Source organism: Lonchura striata, chromosome 13 (assembly GCF_050655825.1).
Source record: "Lonchura striata isolate lonStrDom1 chromosome 13, ASM5065582v1, whole genome shotgun sequence".
In the NCBI taxonomy this organism is placed as follows: domain Eukaryota; kingdom Metazoa; phylum Chordata; class Aves; order Passeriformes; family Estrildidae; genus Lonchura; species Lonchura striata.
In genome coordinates, this window is record NC_140715.1 from 2965247 (window position 1) to 2983970 (window position 18724).

Here is an 18724-nt window from a genome sequence, read left to right on the forward strand (position 1 = left end):
TCTCACTGAAGCACAAAAGAATTCTGCTTATTTGTATTATGCTATAAATGCAACATGGCCCCGGAGCCCCGGGCAGGGCTGAGCCCAGGAGCTGCCCCTGCCCAGGAAGCAGAACTCCTGCCCTGGCAGTGCCAGCCCTGAGCAGAGGGTGCAGAGGCTGTGGCTGTCCCTGCTGGGGCCATTGCAGAGCTGTGAGCACAGCCTGAGTGCCCTGAGCTCTGGGATGGCCCTGCTGGAGCAGGGAGGTGCCACAAGGTGAGCCAACCTGACCCATTTTGTGATTCTGGGATCCTGTAAAGCTCAGAAACCACGAGAGCCTTTCAGAGTCAGAATCACTCTGGAGGCACTCAAGGATGGGTAATTCTGCTGTGGGAATGAAACACGCCTTCCTCCTCAGGCAGAGCAGCAGTGCTGGCCAAAAATCCCAGCCAGTGTGCCACAGCCACAGAGCTGGTGGTTAGGAAGGAGCTTTTAAATGGTTTTGAGAGACATGGAAAATGACACAATTAGAGAACTGTATATTCCTTATGCAAATATTTTTCATATGCCCTCCCATGCCGGGAGGCATTTGATTTTAGGTTTGCTTTCTTAGGGAAACAAAGTTTAAGCAACCACAAAGTCTGCTTGCTCCACCCAACAACCTGTGTCATTCATTGCTACATCTCTATCACATTTATTTCAAAGTGGCTGTCCTGCAAAAGTCAGGCACGAGGCCTGACAGGAAGGAGAGATTATTTTTGTGACAGAGGGATGAAGTCACAGTGCAGCCTTTATTACATCCCACTCACAGACCATTCTGACAAAGCAGAAATTCCAGCACTTGGAAAGAAATCCTTAGTGACCTGGGTTGGATAACTGCTTTACATGGAGCCCCATGCATTAAGGACAGGGGAGGAGAGGCAGACTCATTGTTTGCCCTCTCCTTCCTCTTTTGGGAAAGCAGCTGGCAGCAGCAGCCAGAGGGGTTGTGGCAGCCAAAAGATGCAAACAGCAGAGCAGAACCCCCCAAACCCTGCAGGAGTCAGCGTTAAACAATACAACCTGCAGCTGGGAGATGCATTTCTGCACCCACACAAGGCAGCACTGTGACCCCATTCATACAGCCCTGAAGGATGGGTGACATCCAGAGGGACCTGGACAAGCTCCAGGCGTGACCCAAGTGAACCTCATGAGCTTTAACAACACCCAGTGCTGGCGCTCCCCTGGGTGGGGACAGCCCTGGGGTCAGTCCCGGCTGGGATGAGCACTGGGGCAGCACTGGGAGAAGGACCTGGGGGTGCTGGGGGTGGGAGCTGGACCTGCCCCAGCACCCAGAACCCCCCGAGCCCAGGGCTGACCCCACAGCAGGGCTGGTGGGATTCTGCTCCTGTGCTCAGGTGAGCCCCCAGCTGCAGAGCTGCCCCAGCCCTGGCCCAGCACAGGAGGAGCTGGAGCTGCTGGAGCCAGGCCAGAGGAGGCTCCAGGATGAGCAGAGGATGGAGCAGCTCTGCTGGCAGGAAAGGCTGGCACAGCTGGGATTGTTCACCTGGAGAGGAGAAGCTTTGGGATGAGCTCAGGGTGGCCTTGCAGGGCCTGGAGGAGCCACAGGAAACCTGGAGAGAGAGAATGGACAAGGGATGGAGGGACAGGACACAGGGAATGGCTCCCACTGCCAGAGGACAGGGATGGATGGGATATTGGGAATTGGGAATTGTTCCCTGGCAGGGTGGGCAGCCCTGGCACAGGTGCCCAGAGCAGCTGTGGCTGCCCCTGGATCCCTGGCAGTGCCCAAGGCCAGGTTGGACAGTGGGGCTGGAGCAGCCTGGGACAGTGGGAGGTGTCCCTGCCGTGGCAGGGGTGGGATGGGGTGGGCTTTAAGGACTTCTCTAACCCCATCTACTCTATCATTTCATTCTCCTATGACTCTATGATTCCATTACTATTACACACTCCTGGAAGACTGGTGTCCTCACAGGAGCTCATCAGCAAAGGACTCTTTATCACAGAACCCTCCGAGTCCAGCAGGAATTGCCCTGCCCTGGTACCAGAGGGAAGGTGAAGGAATTAGCCTCACTACCCTCCCCTCCTTGCAGCAGACAGGGCAGGACTGAACCCTCAGTGTGAGCCTGCTGTGTGACAATACAGGGAATCACAAGAACATGTGCTGAAGGAGCACAGTCATGTCATTGGCACGTTCCAGACATGAGCAAAGCAAGACATGGACTGTGAGATTAAATTACAAAGGTGTCAAATTCGTGGCAGGCATAAAGGCAACAAGGCAGAAATTGTTGGTAAGATGGAGAAAAGAAACATTATATCAGAAAATATTTTTTTAAAAGAGCAGCTAGAACAGGTTTCTAAAAACAGCAGGTTTTGAGGTGGAAGCTGAGAGTGGCTGAAACACCTGAAGTACAGACAGGGCACTGCATTGTATGTAAAACATGACAGCAAAGAGAAAATTAAGGCAGGCCTTGGATCTGCTTATTCCATAAGTAGAAGGCCAGAGAATGTTCTGGGCTTCCTTCTTGAAGACAATGCAAACACAGCAATGAAGACTGGTGGGCTTCCACCAGGGTAGGCACAAGAATGGCTGTGATGCCACCCTGGCACCAGAACAAGGAAATAAAAAACCAAGACAGGGAAGCACTGTCTGAGAGGAGAATGGAGGAGGAAAGGAAGGTGTGTACATTTCTATAAAACAGAATCCCAATTAGGTCTAACCAGGCAGATGCTCTTACACACAAATTGGATAATGATGTTAAATCTTCATAAAATCCTAATTTGCTATCACCAAGTACAAGACAGCAGCTTTACAAGCCCCAGTGGACACAGAGAGTGGGGAAGCTCTGGGGTTACACAGCTCCAACAGACACACTCGGATCCTCAGAGCAGGCTCCTGTCCATGCCAGCCCTGAGTGAAGGGAAGGTTCCTCAGGACAGCCTGGGGCAGGGCTGGACAGGTCCCCACACTCCTCCTGGGGATGTCCCTGGCCACTCCCTCCTGGCACTGCTCTGCTTGGGAAAAAAACTGGGCATTTTCAGAATAGCTGCTGCCCTACACTTTGACATTCAGACTCTTTGTTTCCTCTCTAGTTTGAGGCAGCTCTCCCAGACTCACAGAAAGCCTCACTGGAACAGAGGAAGGGCTGTGGTTTGGCATGAGGTGCTGTCTGATGATTACAAGACTATTATTGTCCCCAAAACTCAAAGTTGCTTAATTATCTTCTATCATTTGCCAATATTTTGTGTTTGAGCTTCTGTTTTGATGAAGCCACTGTCCCTCTAAGAGACCATTGGTTTTCCTTCAAAACACTAAAAACACTAAGTAGAATGGCCTGATGCCCATAGAGAGGCAAAGGTCTTTTATCAGCTGCGAGGCTGGGTTCTTTCCCTCTTGCCCCCTCTCCATCTGACCTTTCCTTTTGGTTCCCCAGGGAAGGTCAGAGCACTGCCTGTTCTCCCCAGCACCCACCTGGAAGAAGGAAGCAGCAAAGGGATCCAACCCAGGCAGGGTTTTCCCCCAGGCAAGAGCAGGGTGTGATGACTGATGTGTTTCATAATTCAAATCCAGCTCCAAGAGATCCGATGAAACTGTGAGAACTGGAATAGTGGAAGGAATGAGTATCACAGAGGATCTGATAGAGGAGTTTTGGACTGGTTACTCACAGTGATAAGGACCAGGAGCTTCACTAGAAGACAAATTCATCCCAGTTGTGCAATGTTTTTGCTGCTGTGGACCAGGAGCAATTTGCAGTGGGCAGTACCTGAAACATGGATGCAGCTGCTTCAGCCTGGTGTAACATGAGACGGAGCTTTGAATCTTTATGAACACAGAGAAACAGCTGCAGAAGTTAAAACTCACAGCAATCCCACTCCGAAAGTCTTTGGCCCAAAAAGGAGTTTATAAACTCACAGGCTTTGTGCATCATTTCTTCTACATGCTTTCCTGGTCTGCTGCTTCCCAGCACACACAGCAGCACATCCAGGCACGTCAGGAAGGGCAGATTTAACAAAAGGATTCAACCTGCCAGCACTTCAGACATTCCCTGACACAGCAGGTGGCCCTTCAAAGCACCTGCAGGTTATTTGTCACAGACATAACCTAGGAGGTCCAACTGACAAATTAGGGGAGTGCCAAGCACAGAATCCCATCAGAAAGCAGCCAGACCCCATCATGACAAAGCACATCAGTGCAGAGCAGGTCCAGCTGCCAGGGGAGCCCCTGGGCACCCTGCCCTGGAGCTGGGAGGGGGCTCAGGGTGGTGCCCACTGCCAGTGCCCTCCTGGTGCTCTGCTGCCAGCAAAGCAGTCGCTCCTTGGCTCAGTGAAAAAGCACATTTCCTAAATTGGAGACTGGGCTTCGAAGAGCAGAAAATGTGTGTGAATCCTTTGGGAAAGGAAAGGCAGAGAGCCTGACTGGGATCCTGCATCATGCTGCCAGAGCCTCCCTGATGAAGGCTGGCATCAGGATTTCAGGGTCCAGCACGGCCAATTCTGAATTAGTCTGAGCAACACTTTGTGGTTTGAAGGAAACCTGTGGGCTCGGGGGTCTGTGCCAGTGAGGGACTGCAGCCTGGGAGGTGCAGCTTGGCCCCAGCACTGGCTGCTCCTCCTGCTCCTCCACACGACATGAGGGCTCCTACTCACTCTTCCAGAGAAGCCACAGAGAACATTGTGTGTCTGGTCCATTTACTTCTAAGAGAAATTTATCACTGCCCTTTCCAGTCATTATCAAAGTCTGGATTTAAACGTCAAGAGTGGCACAGTCATTTTTACTGCTTAGAATATTTGGAGCTACTCTCAGCTTTGCCTAAGTCAATACCTTGCAGTGGTTGGTCTGTTCTGGCCTTTCCCCCCACACTGTGCTGGTCACTGGGTCTTTTACCAAGCACTTGCTTCAAGCAATTGGATTTTAGGTGTTGGGAAAAATTCAAAAGAGCAGCTCCAGAGGGCACATTTCCTAGGTCAGAGCTCTGAGAAGTGTTACAGAGACCTCCTGACACTGAAACACTTTCAGGCAGTTGGGAACAGGCTTAATTTGGGTAATTGAGTCTGACATGGCTGTGAGTGAACAGGGCTGAAATCCACTTTAGAGTCCCTAGAACAAGAAGATAAGTCAAATCTACCACTTGAAAATTATTTCTTTCATATCTTTCATTGGCAATACCATTAACTCCTAGTTAATGGGGTAGCAGCTGCAAAATGTCCAGGTCACAGCTGCAATTTGGGGAAACAGGCAGGAGTTTAATTTGTTACCAAACAAGCTGAGGCTCTGAGCTGTTGTTCCCTTCGGCAGCGTATTCCCACACCAGAAAATCCCTGAGAGCATCCAGCAGGGACTGTGGCTCCTGGAGCTGGCTCTGAGGCAAGGGGAATTCAGCACATGGAATGAGACAAACTGCCTTTAATTAACGAATTGCCTTTAATTAACGAATTGCCTTTAATTAAGCCCCAGCATGACATGAAAGGGCATTTTTTCAAGGCACCCAAAAGAAGCTGGGTGTCACACTCCTATGGAAAAACCAAAGTACTTAGTAGTGAACTCCTCCCTGGCACTGTGGAGGAGCAGAGTAGACCCACAGCACCCAAAGGGAGGCATCCTGAGCTTCTGAGCATCAAGTTTTTCAGATGCCTGCTTTGACTTTGACACAGATGCCTTTGACAAGAGCATCTCCTGCTCATGGTGCTCCTCCAAGGGTCACTTTGAGGTAAAGACTTACCCATCAGGGATTCAGGAATTTCTGCTCCATCAGACACCCCAAGCAGCCCTGTGTCCATTATTCATCCCATTGCCAGAGACACCATTTGTCCAGATACAAGAGAAAATTTTGAAAAGGATATAAAATCAAATCCCACAGTGAAGGCTGAGCAGAGTATACCCCTCTGTGCTGCAGCCCTAATGACAAAGTTAGGTAACAGGAGCATGAGTTATGAATATTTTTTCATGTAGTTTTAACCCAAAGATCCCAAATCCACACCAATCAGCAATTTAATTGGTAAGAATGTGGTGTCATTGCAGCTCATTTGAAATTATAATACATTTTGATCTTAAAACTAAAAAAAAAAAATTCCAGTTTATCCCATACCAAAAGACTCTGTGTGAGATGCCAAATATTTTTCTCCTGTTTTTCTTTGGCAGGGAAATTAAGAATTTCATTATAATTCATCTATCCTTACAACTCTGAAGTTGCATGGTTTCATTACCTCACAGATCTTCTAAATTCCTGTAGCCCACAAACAGCTTCATCATCTCTCTGTTTAATTACAAATTACCTTCACTTACACCAAAAATCTCTCACGGATTGGATGCAGACTGTCTGACAGAACAGTTTGATTATTTTCTGTGCCCTCTTTTTGAGGCTCTCCATCTCTTCCAGAGCCCTGAGTGAAACAAGATGCTTAAATTCCTTTCCCTTCCATGCTTTCACTCACAGAACGGCTCCTGATTTGGTGTAGAAAGAAGGATGCACTCAGACTCATCACAGACTGCAGTGCAGGCAGCCCTGTGCCTGGAGTGCACCTTTCTGAGGAAGACAATGCACAGTGTGAAGTGACAGGATTTGTTAAAAATATGTTTTATTAACAAACAATGGACAGTTCCTCTGACCAAGCAGGCTCTCACTCTCCTGCAGGCCACCACACCTGAAACCAGAAAAGCAGTCTTCAAAATCCCTCCCACGTTGCACCTGAGCTGCTGGACACATGAGAGATAAAAAGAAGTAAAAAGAACTGGTCTGCTTTAGCAGAGTGATGCTCAAAGGTGTTTTCCCTGTCTGTTGCTCCATGAATAATTAACTGGCTTCATTCACTTTTCATTCTAGGCAAGGAGAGATGAGAGCTCTGCAAGCCTCCTGCTGGCACTGAACCGTGGCAGAGGATGTCAGGGAAGATTTGATCCTGCTTGGGAATGCTCTGCCCATGGTGTTTGGTTCCTCACCCTGCAGGAAGCAGCTGTCCCAAATGTCCCCTCTGTCCTGGAGAATGGCACAGAGCATGGGGACAGCAGCGTGACAGGAGGTATGGCTCTCGTTAGCTGTGCCTGCATTAAAATTAACCTCTGCCAGCCCTTATAAGAACTCAAGTCAGGAACTAACAAGGTAAGATCCCATGTTCCTTAAATATTAAATATATATAATATTTTTTAAATTAAACATTATTAATATTATCAATAAATAAACAAATACTTAAATTCCAAACAGTTTTAAGGTTCTGTGTTAGATAGATCTGCACAAATGTGAGTCAGGAGCTCCCTGGAGCCAGGAGGGACATCCCTGTCCTGGGGAAACTGGGGCAGGGCAGGGATTGTCCCGCTCTGCTCTGGGTTGGAGTGGTCTCACCGTGAGTTCTGAGACAGTTTTGGGTGCCACAGCATCAGCAAGCCAGAGCTGCTCCAGGGTGTCCAGAGGAGGGGCCGGGGCTGGGGAAGGCTCTGCAGCCCCACCCGGGCAGGGCTGAGGGCACCGGGCTGGTTCAGCTGCAGCAGAGGAGCCGAGGGCAGAGCTCAGGGAAGGAGGGAACGGCTGCAGGGGGAGCTTTGGGATGGACACCAGGGAAAGGCTCTTCCCCCAGAGGTGCTGGCACTGCCCAGGCTCCCCAGGGAATGGGCACGGCCCGAGGCTGCCAGAGCTCCAGGAGCCTTTGGGCACAGGGATGCACAGGGGGACTGCTGGGGGGTCTGGGCAGGGACAGGGGCTGGATGATCCTGGTGGGTTCCTTTCAGCTCAGGATATTCCATGACTCTATTACATATTTTGAGATTAAAAAAAAAAAAAATAAGGGAGTTGTTGTGGAAAATTTACAGTGAGACAGGATCAGAAACAAATCCAGAACAACCAAAAAGCCAAGGTAGATGTCAAATTGGACAAGATTCTGGGTTATATTTATAAGACGTGTTTACCTTTCCAGCTGACCACTTCTCCCTAAGGCAGATTTGCACCTGGAAGGGGCATCTTGAAGATAACACAAACAAGAGCCGAGAGAACATGGACAATCGACTGACGTCATAATTTGGATGATCTTTTCCAAGCGCGAGCTGAGCTGGAGCGGAGGGCAGAGGGTTCCGTGCGGCGCAGGGAGCAGCGCGGGCAGTGGGAGCCGGGCGGGTGCGATCGGCCGGGCTGCGGAGACCCCAACGCACCCGGGCCGCAGCCCGCCCGAGCTAAACAAGGGGCGGAATCTGGGCCCCGGGCTCGCTGCAGCCGAGTGCGAGAGGTGCCAAACACCTGAATGTCCGTATGTGGGGCTTGCTATTTGGGGGAGAAAAAAAACCCAGACAATAAAAACAATTTTACTGCCAAATAAAAGTGTCCCCGACGCTTTCCTATAGAGAAACAATGACATCCAGTGGCGAGTCCATTCATCACAGGGATTTACGTGAGCCCAAGCTCGGGAAATCCCGTCTCATACTTGTCCCAAGGAGGGGTTCCATTGCTGTACCCATTACCCATGTGCTCTTCCAGCCCTGGCAGACTTTAACATTGTCCTTTGTCACCCTTGCTCCAAGTATGACACAAGAACAGATGAGAGGCCGAATTGCAAGAGGAAAAAAGAAGCTTTAATACAAAGAATTCTCTGGTTTATATAGATACAGTACATAAAAACATCTTTCTCACACACTGTCCTTGATAAAAACAGAAAAAAAAGGTTGAAAAACACCACCTGCAGATTGTTCATGCTAACAAGTTATCACATTCCTGCAACTCCCTAAAAATTCTCACAAGCCACTGTGAGAAATGATAGTTGTTTCTCTCTCCCTGACCAGGTTGTCATCCACAGTCCTTGCTGCCTGATAATCTTAAAAATGAACCTGCCAGCACAAGGTTCCCTTCAGAGGAGCGGGTGCTGGTTACCTGTTGTGTTATCAGGAGGCTAGATAGAGGACAATTTGAATTTTTGATGTATAAGCTCTTGAGATAAAAACACCCACCTGGTCGACATTTCCATCCATCAATGATGGATTCCTGACTGGATTTTGTCAGGTAAGTACTTTCAAAAATCCCATCAGACACCCAAAGTCAACGTTGATCTCTGAACAGTCCCGAGACTGCTCAGCTGTTTAGGTGAAAGCCACATAAAAATCTAGGCTAGGTCAGGTCCTGAGGAAAAACCAGTTGAGTGAAATGCTGTAAAAGTCCTCAATGAGGGCTGATTCTTCTCTCTGAATCCCAGAGCCCCAGGGTGGGAGAGGCTGAGGGGCCACAGGGCTCACCTGGTGGCACCTCCCTGCTCCAGCAGGGCCATCCCAGAGCTCAGGGCACTCAGGCTGTGCTCACAGCTCTGCAATGGCCCCAGCAGGGACAGCCACAGCCTCTGCACCCTCTGCTCAGGGCTGGCACTGCCAGGGCAGGAGTTCTGCCTCCTGGGCAGGGGCAGCTCCTGGGCTCAGCCCTGCCCGGGGCTCCGGGGCCATCGCTGGGGCTGGAGCAGAGCCTGGGGCTGCTCTGAGTGCTGCACACAGGGACAGACTGGGACACACTGGGACACTGGGACAGACTGGGACAGACTGGGACAGGCTGGGACACAGGGACACACAGGGACAGACTGGGACAGACTGGGACACAGGGACAGATTTGGACACAGGGACAGACTGGGACACACTGGGACACACTGGGACAGACTTGGACACAGGGACAGACTGGGACACACAGGGACAGACTGGGACAGACTGGGACACAGGGACAGACTGGGACACACAGGGACACAGGGACAGACTGGGACAGACTGGGACTGACTGGGACACAGGGACAGATTTGGACACAGGGACAGACTGGGACAGACTGGGACACAGGGACAGACTGGGACACACAGGGACACAGGGACAGACTGGGGACACACAGGGACAGCCAGGGACAGCCAGGGCTGAGGCCCCTCTCTCTGGGCTCCTCTCCAGGCTGAGCAGCCCCAGCTCCCTCAGCCTTTCCTGGGCACGGAGATGCTCCAGGCCCTTGCTCAGCTCCAGGAGCTCCTGGCCCTGCTGTGCTGAGGGGCCCAATTCATTTAAAACCTTCTCAGACAAATCACACCAAGGGAAAACTGCTTAGAGGAACACAAGTCTCAGACGCAATGGCATTTCTGTTAAATCAAGCTGTTTGTACCAGTTCTTGTCTTTGCCTTTGGGGATCAGGCAAAGATAAGAACTTCTAAGTAGTCCAGTTAAATGGTCCATGATAAAATAATTTCCGTTTCATTTTTTGCTAAATGACCCCTTGCTCTAACATTAGGGACAAAAGTTAACTTGAGGAGTGGATTAGTTTTCGCAGTACCTTTCCTAAACACCTCACTCACATACTCTCCAACCCTTTCTTCTTCCAAGCTAAACAATTCTCACTTTTGCACTCTATCCTCAGATGTAAACCCCACCCAGTCTTCCAACCATCTCATGACATGCTTTTGGTGGACTTCCAAACCAGAGAGGTTTCCAAACTGAACCTCCAAATATTTGAGGTTTCCCCATCTCTGCACAGCCCTTTCCAAGAGCACACTCCCATTGATCCTGGAGGCAGCCCGGGATCCAAATAAATTGGAACGCCGGCAGGAACAAGTCTGGCTGCTTTTTAATGAGCAAATATGCTCTTGGGAAGTATCCTGCAGTGATGGGCAAACCTCAAACACATCGGAGCTTCTGCTTATAGAGCTCTTTGATGTGGAAGGCCCAGGCAGTGGCAAACCCTGCTGGCTCTGCATGCCCAGGAGGGAGCGGGCACCACGCTGGGCAGAGCAGCTCCCTGCACACCCATGGGGCTGGATGGAGCAGGGCGAAGGTTCAGCAAGGAAAGAACATTTCACTACCAAGAATCAAAGAGAAAAGAGCCCAGAAGTCTGCAATTCAAGTTAACAAGCACCCCTCCCGCCCCACAAAGTCCCAGTTGCATCTCAGAGCCAGGCCTAGGGCTGCTCTCAGAGCTGCAGCTGCAGAGCTCCCTGGCCAAGCCAGGCTCGGATGATGATGAAGCTTTAACTGCTGACTGTTCCACTGTGACAGGGAAATCAGGCTCTGCTGGGATGCAAAGATTTACATTTTTATTTGCATTTTTATTAATTGAAGCATTTTTTTAAATCTGCATTTTTATTAATCAAAGTTAAAATACTTGAACTGTGAAAGAACAAAGTTTGCTATTGGTACACGTCACAGTTCATCTGCCCTGGGAACAATTAACAAACAAATTCATTCAAGTCTCAGCTTCAGGGCCAGTTTTTTATTTCCAGCTGCAGACTCCACTGTCTACCCTAGCCAAGCCCTGTTGTAGGTAGGGGGTGAGCAATGCTGTAGAGAACTCTGTAACCAAGCTGGGCTAAGGCACAGAGCAAGGGCCTCTCTCAGTGTGTGCCTGCCACCCTCTGCCTCTTCCCAAAATCCTGCACATGAGGGCACAGGGTATTTCCATCCAGGGAGAGAACTTTTCCATTTTGCTGATGGGAGTTACGGAACAAAGACCATTTTTTGTGCTATAAACAGTATTTAAACTTCAGGACTTACTCTTCTCTAAGTCACTTACTTGTTTGTTGTGCTGGACAACTCCACGGGACACCAGGCACTTGCTGCTTGGCTTCCCCCAGGCTCCTCATCTGCTTTCTTTACATCCCTCTCCCCAATTACTTCTACATCAGAGGTTCAGCACATCATCAAAGCACTGTTGAAGACACGTTTATGTAAAAATGAAACTCCCTCTTGCTTTTTTCCTGCCCAAGCAGTGCCAGCATTGCTGCTCCCCGGTGCCAGACCCTGTACTGGGCAGTCCTGAGCCAGCAGAGTGTGACAGGTCAGAGCAGGGCATGTACCTGCAGCCCTGGAAAGGAGGGGAGAGAGTCCTAAACCTGTCAGAGTCACCCCACACCAGTGTGAGCCACAGCGCTCATTGTGATGTCCAACTGAGCAAGATCTTATTTCCAATTTTAATATTCAAGAGGATTTTTTTGTTTGGCCTGGCTGGGCCAGAGCTCCGTTGGCAGCTGCCTGTGGGTGGAAGGCTGCTCTGTCAGGAGCTCAGGCTGGCACCCAGCAGCCAGGTGCTGATTCCCAAGGAGCTCTCCTTCCCAGGGAGGTGTGGGCATGTGTTGTTTCTCTTCTCTCTGCTCCACCATCAGGTCCAGGAGCCACCAGGAGGAACTTGCAGGTCATGGCTCTGCTCCCATGCTCCACAGGCTCTTGCAAACTTTCTATTTTCTATCTGTGCTCCTACTCAGGTTAAACAGAGGTCACAACCAGCCCTAAAACCTCCCAGGTATCAGCAATTTTATTTTTCATCTGATACCCCATGTAATAGGGAAAGCTGTGCAAATAGTCTGGAGAAAGTCAAACTTGAATCAAAGTGAACCTTTCCCTGTAAGGTTTGAAAATATTCCTTTAACTTATTGCTATCAATAAGAGCTTTAGATTGTCTCTTCATCTCTGGTCTCTGTCCAGGGGGGCTGCAGTACAAAGCAGAAGAAACACTGTGCTGACACGTGCCCCTGCACCTTGGACATCCTTCCCTCGGAGCAGCAGCAGCCCTGAAGAGCTCTGAGCAGCTCAAGACTGGAAGAACTCGTGAGAGGGGGAGGCTGTACCCTGTCTTCCAAGCTCTGGAGGATATGGGAATCTTTCCAGTGTCAGCCACTGCCCCAGTTAGAAAGTTCACAGCACTTCCACAAGAGACCTTAATAAACCCCACTAAACCTGACCCAGCCTTTGGACCCAGCAGAGCTGGGACATGAAAACCCCAAAGTGCATCAGGGAGGTGAGACTGGATCAGCCCTGAGCTCACACACTGACCTCATTGTTGTTGTCTTAGGCCTTCTTCCTCCTCCTGCCCAAAGTTACTCCAGCTGCTCGTCCAGTGTTTCCTGATCCTGCATGTATTTATTTTAAACAAAAGGGAAGGATGGAGTAGCTGCTATGAGTGCTAAGAGGTCTCAGTCCTTTCTTGCTTGTCAGCCTGTACCTGTCTTTCCTCACACCCTTCAGATTCTCCCTCGTGTGTTTCCGTGTGCGGCTCCTCTTCCCTTTAGGGCTTTCTCAGATCTGAGCTCCTTCACCCTTCTTTGTTGTAGTAGATAGGGACAGGCGAACGGAAGATTTCGGGATGTGACGGAAAGAAAGACCCCTTCCCCCTCTCCTCCTGCAGCATGTTATCCATTACCCCAAAGAATGTAACCACACCTAACCCAGTAGTTTTCCACTCCTGACTAACCCTAGAGACCCTACCAAACCCCCCTGACGTAGCAAAGTTCCCCAAGACTATTTAAACCCATGAGATAAGATAATAAACGCTTTCGACCGTCCACCACATTGGTGTCCAGCGCGTGTCGTTGGCCCGAGTGGCCCAGGGGAGACTGGGCTGCCGTGCTGTTCCTTGAAACCAGGTCACCTTGCCTTCCCCTGAAGGCAACACCTTGTGCCATCCCTTAGTCAAACCCTCAGTGTTTGCTTTCTTATGAATTATTCCCCCCATTTCTTTTCCAATTCTTTTGTGTCTCTCATGTGATTTTTTCATGGCTACTCAATCCCCACAATGCCTCTGTACCTCCCATCCATTTGGGAGGCACACAGCTGAACACAACATCCCAAATCCCATGCTGACAGTGCCATTTCAGCAAAAAAGCCTAATTATCTGTTTACTATCTCATTCGCTGTCTCCCATAACTCCCAGATCATGTCTAACAACACTGCTTCCCAAATCCCAGTTTGATTAAGTATTTGCAGTTTCCTTTAGACATATTAGCTGCATTTTTCTAAGCTGAATCATGTTTATTTTCTTCTTATTATAGCACTGATCTCTTGAGGCTTCTTTTGTACAAGTGGATGGAAAGATTTCTTTTTTTTCCCTTATTATTGCACAAGAGGATTTTGTGTCTTTGGATGTGTCATAATAAAATGGTTTTGGTAGCAGCAAACCTAATTCCTGTTGTTATTAAACTATAACACAATTCAAGAGAACTTAGTCATTGTGGAACAACAGTGAGCACCACATCTACCTGCAGGAAGTGCTGAACTCAGAGGAAGTGGGCTGGAGAAGACAAGGAGGAAGGCTTTACAGGCTGAGTAAGACATTAAATTCAGCTTCTCTTAATAAATTAGCTGAGAAAATAAATAAACCACTAATCACTAACAGCTACTTTTTTTTCTGTAACTCAAAAATTTTTTCAGTGATTCCCTTTTCTACTGTTGAAGGACAGCAAAAAGCATGGGAGGATAAACTTGATTCTTAGTTGTATATATAAATTTTCTGCTGAAAAATATAACCTAAGCTTAGGCTCAGCATGGGGGTAGAATTGGTCCTATGGAACTGCTGGGGCACTTGGCCTATAAAGAGTTTGCTCATTTCTTGACTTCTTTGTGGTCAATATTTTTGTGTGTAAAGATGGGCTTTGAAGGACTCACAGCCAGTTAAGGACCATTTTGTATTTTCTCCACATCCAAAGCTCAGCTTCCCTGCCAGGCATTCCTCCTGCCATTTCAATTACCTGCTTGTGAAATCAGAGCTGGCTGAGGGGGGAATGGTGCCCTTGGCCAGGGCTGGGGCAGCTCTCTACTCGTGGACTGTCCCAGTCCCACACTGGAATCCCAGTCTGGAATTAAAACTCTCTATCTGAGGATAATCCCAAACCAACCCAACCACTGGTCCCCTCCAGAACACACCTGGCAGAGGCAGGGAGAGCACCCACAGCTTGTTCAGAGAATGGAGGGTTGGGTTCAGAGCTGAAGGAAGAGAGAGGGCAGAATGCAAATTCCCACAGGCAAAAGCCTTTTGGTGGGGGTTTAGGCCAGGCCCTTTGCACCTCCCTCCTTCCAGAGCCTGGTCAGGTCACACAGCTCCACTGAGGAAGGTGGCAGGGCTTACACCTCATTTCCTCTGGATTTACAGGATCTCTTGGCAGCTGGATGTGCTCATGCACAGAACCCAGCAAGCGTCCTCAGGTTCTCTGCAGCCTGTGCCAGAGCCTCACACTCCAAGAGTCAAGGATTCCTTACCAACCCATGGTCCCACACCCTGAGCAGGACGTGCCAGGAAAGGAGGAGCAGGGGAGAGAAGAAAGTGGGAGAAATTAGCTGGGCCCAGGGAAGTGAAGTGGATCAGGAGCAAAGAAAGTCAATAAACTGAGAAAGGAATCAAAGGAGAGAGAGAGAGAGAGAGAGAGATAAAAATCCTCCCTTCACAGTTTATAGCAACAAGTCCTGGGAGAGCTCTGGGAGTCTGCACCCCTTGGAAACAAAGCCATCAACAGTGCAGACCTGGAAAGGCATACCCACTGCTGGGCTTGAACAGCAAGGATCCAGGAAATATTAAATTCATCTGCTGTGGAGAGAATGTTTTATCAATAACCAAAAACCCACTTGATTTATTCTCTAGACACTGGGCCCAGCCCCAGCCACTGAGCTGTCCTATCTAATGTGGTCAGACAACTTCTAGGGAACCAACCTTGTCTTGCCATTACTCACAGTGTTTGCTTTTCCCTTACTGACTTACTCATCTGATTCCTCCCTTCTTATTATGGCTCTGGTTGGGTTGATAGCTCATAATTTATCCTCCAGGCTGAGGCTTTCATGCCTTTGTCAGTAACTTGAGCCAGGGAAGTGAGTTATTCTTCCCTTTCTGTGTTTCTCTGTCTCAGCCCTGCTCCAGCTGGGAGTTTACCTGGCCGTGGAACACACAAACTCTGCAGCACAGGAGAGATTCCCAGCAGTCCCAGTTACCCTGGGTGTCCGGACACGGCTCTGGATGAGTTTTTTGCTGGATGGCAGGTGATTAATTAGAGCCTGCAGTGACACAGCACCATTAGTGCCCAAGTGCTTCCCAAACCAGAAATTCACCCACTCCAGTTGTCCTGATTAACGTGAAACCAGAGGCATCCCTGGGGCAGAGCAGGCACGCAGGAGGCACTTCCCCTGCACAGTGGGCTGTGTCTCAGGCTTTGAGCCCAGCCCAGCCCCTTCCCCTCCTCTGGTGCTGGTCCAGGGCAGCCCACGCTCTGCTGCTGTGTGGACAGAATGCAGAGTATGGGGACACTCATTCCACAGAGGACATGGATTAAACCCACTCCTGCCAAGAACCCAAATTGTCTTTCTTCACACAGGTACCCACAGCATGGCTCTTCTCCATCCTCGTGGGCAGGAATTCCAAAGCAGCCACACTTCTTGCTCCCAGGCACAGGGATGGGGTGAGAGAAGGTAAAGAAATTCCATGGGGCAAAAATACCCCTTGCATTCCATCCCATCCCATCCCATCCCATCCCATCCCATCCCATCCCATCCCATCCCAATCTTTGCATTCTTCATCTCCAAAAAAGAGCTTCCATGACAGATGAGGGTGAGGATTTTCTCCGTAGAATTTAGGACATTCTCTGCATCTTCCACTATCAGGAGTTCAGGATATTGTCATTACCTGGAACAGCCAGTTCTTGTCTAGGTAACATCAGGAGAAAAACCCAAGGATTAATTTGGGGAAGGAATCCTCAGGTGGCCACTTGAGATACATTAAATTTCTTCCCAGAAGCAGTCAAATTTTGAGCTCACTTGCCAGTTTTTTCAATGACCAAAGCCTTAAAACACAAAACCCAAACCCAAAGCACCTCTCCCTTGCAGAAGAGAGAAACAGATGAAGGAATTTGAGCAAGCCTCAGCACTGTGGGCAAAGCCTGAGCTGGCCCATTAAAATGCACTTCAGCTGCTCCCCAAAGGCCCTGCTGCTGTTTGGGGTTGGAGCAGCCCTTCCCAAAGGGATGTTTGACAGCTGCCAAGGGTGGCTCCTGCTCCTGCTCAGTGAAGGGATGATTGTCCTGCCCTGCAGTGGGAAGCCTGGGACATGCAAGGCACATTAACACAATATTTATTATTATTATTATTATTATTATTGTTGTTGTTGTTGTTGTTGTTGTTGTTGTTGTTGTTGTTATGTGCTACTACTGTTATTTCACTGGCCCTTTGCCTTCCTCTCTGCCAAGCACAGGAGCAGGAGAATTCCTGACCATCTCCAGCCCTGCCTTTAGTCAAGCCTTGTCTTTAGCACTGCAGGCCTTCAGAAAGAATTTTTTCCCATCATCTCAGTTCACAGAGCCACAGACCACGTTTCTTTACTTGGTATTAACTTCAAAGTATTCCTCCTTTTAAAATACAAATCAATGTTATTTGTGAAATGAGTGTTTTGAACTTGGATCCAATATTTTTTATGAAATAAAAAAGAAAAGAAATTTTGTGTTGTTTTTTAACTGGAAGGAATCCAAACTATCCACAGCTTTTATAAACCAACTTCCTTATAAGTCACAACATTTATTGCCAAAAAAATATTATTTTAACTTCATTAGTGCAATATAGCAGTGACATCTAGTGGAAGGTGGGACTGGCAGGATCTGGGAATGGATCCAGGTCAGGGATTGTTGTTATTCCATTGTTGAGAGTCACTGGAATCTGGACAAACTTCCATAGAGCTTACCAGAATTAGAAAATTCTGATAATATAATGCAAATAAACTCTAAGACTGGAAAATCCAATCAGGTAACGGCCACGGGTGATTTCTTCGGCTCACCAATGTAAGGTAAAATTCCTGACTTTCTTTATCCTGGTGGAAATACTGTTCACATTACAGAGCTTCTTCACCAGGAACTACAGAAACAATTATTCTCAACGTTCTACATCAAAATTCAGTCTAAGGCTATTTACAGACCATGTCTCCCAAATGCCCCTGGATCCCTGGCAGTGCCCAAGGCCAGGCTGGAGGGAACTTGGAGCAGCCTGGGACAGTGGGAGGGGCACCTGTCCTGGGCAGGGGTGGGACTGGATGATCTTTAAGGGTCCTTCCAGCCCAAACCATTCTATGATTCTAGTCTAACCTTTCCACGTAGAAGACCTGTTTGACCAAAAAAAAACACCAAAAAACCCCCCAAAAACAAAACCAAAACAAACAAACAAAAACACAAAAAGGCTCTGAGAAGAATATGTGAATAATTGTTTTATTTTGCTTTGGACACTCCAGCTACGCACAGAAAAGGAGATTAAATTTGGGGAAACTCATTTTATAGAAGCACATCAGCCTGTGCTGGGCTGGCTGCAGCTTAGATGAAGCCCCAGATTGTTCCATAGCCACAGAAACCTTCCAGCAGCTTTGTGGAGAAGGCTGTGCTGCGTTCTGGCTGTGCAGGTGTGTGCCTTGGCTGGGGCTGTGCATGGTTTATTATGAAAGGATTTACTTTTCCATGTGCAGCAGTGACAGCACCCAGAGGAAGGCAGGGCTGGGAGCACCTGGCAGAATATTTATTTGTGCTGCATCTGCACTTGGTGTCCCCGTGCCAGCACTGCTGCTCTGCTCTCCCTGCTCGGGATTATTGGGGGGTGCTAACAATAAGTGGAACAATAAGTGGTCCAGGCTTCAGAACTGAGCCAGATTTTCCAGGCTGGCAGGGAAGCTGCAGCCTCCTTCCACGGATGCAGGCCAAGGAAACAAAAGCTCAGCCCCACATCTGCCTGCAGCACCTCCATGGAGCCAACCCTCCCTGCCAGGGCAGCCTCAGCCCTGCCTGGGGCTGAAGGAGGGCAGCAATGGGGCTGTGCTGGACACAGGGCTGGCACAGGGCTGGCACAGGGCTGGCACAGGGCTGGGCTGTGCTGGGCACAGGGATGGCACAGGGCTGGCACAGGGCTGGGCTGTGCTGGACACAGGGCTGGGCTGTGCTGGCACAGGGCTGGGCTGTGCTGAGCACAGGGATGGCACAGGGATGGGCTGTGCTGGGCACAGGGATGGCACAGGGCTGGCACAGGGCTGGGCTGTGCTGG

At 49.3% G+C, this 18724-nt stretch overlaps 1 long non-coding RNA gene across 1 annotated transcript; it reads right to left on the minus strand.

Moving 5' to 3' along the window:
• Positions 1-1459: 1459 nt before the first annotated feature.
• On the minus strand, positions 1460-3745 carry LOC146766108 (uncharacterized). Its single transcript, XR_014958250.1, has 3 exons — positions 3646-3745; positions 3452-3579; positions 1460-1592 (listed from the first exon to the last, which is right to left on the minus strand). It is a non-coding gene; the product is annotated as an uncharacterized LOC146766108 (long non-coding RNA).
• Positions 3746-18724: the final 14979 nt, after the last annotated feature.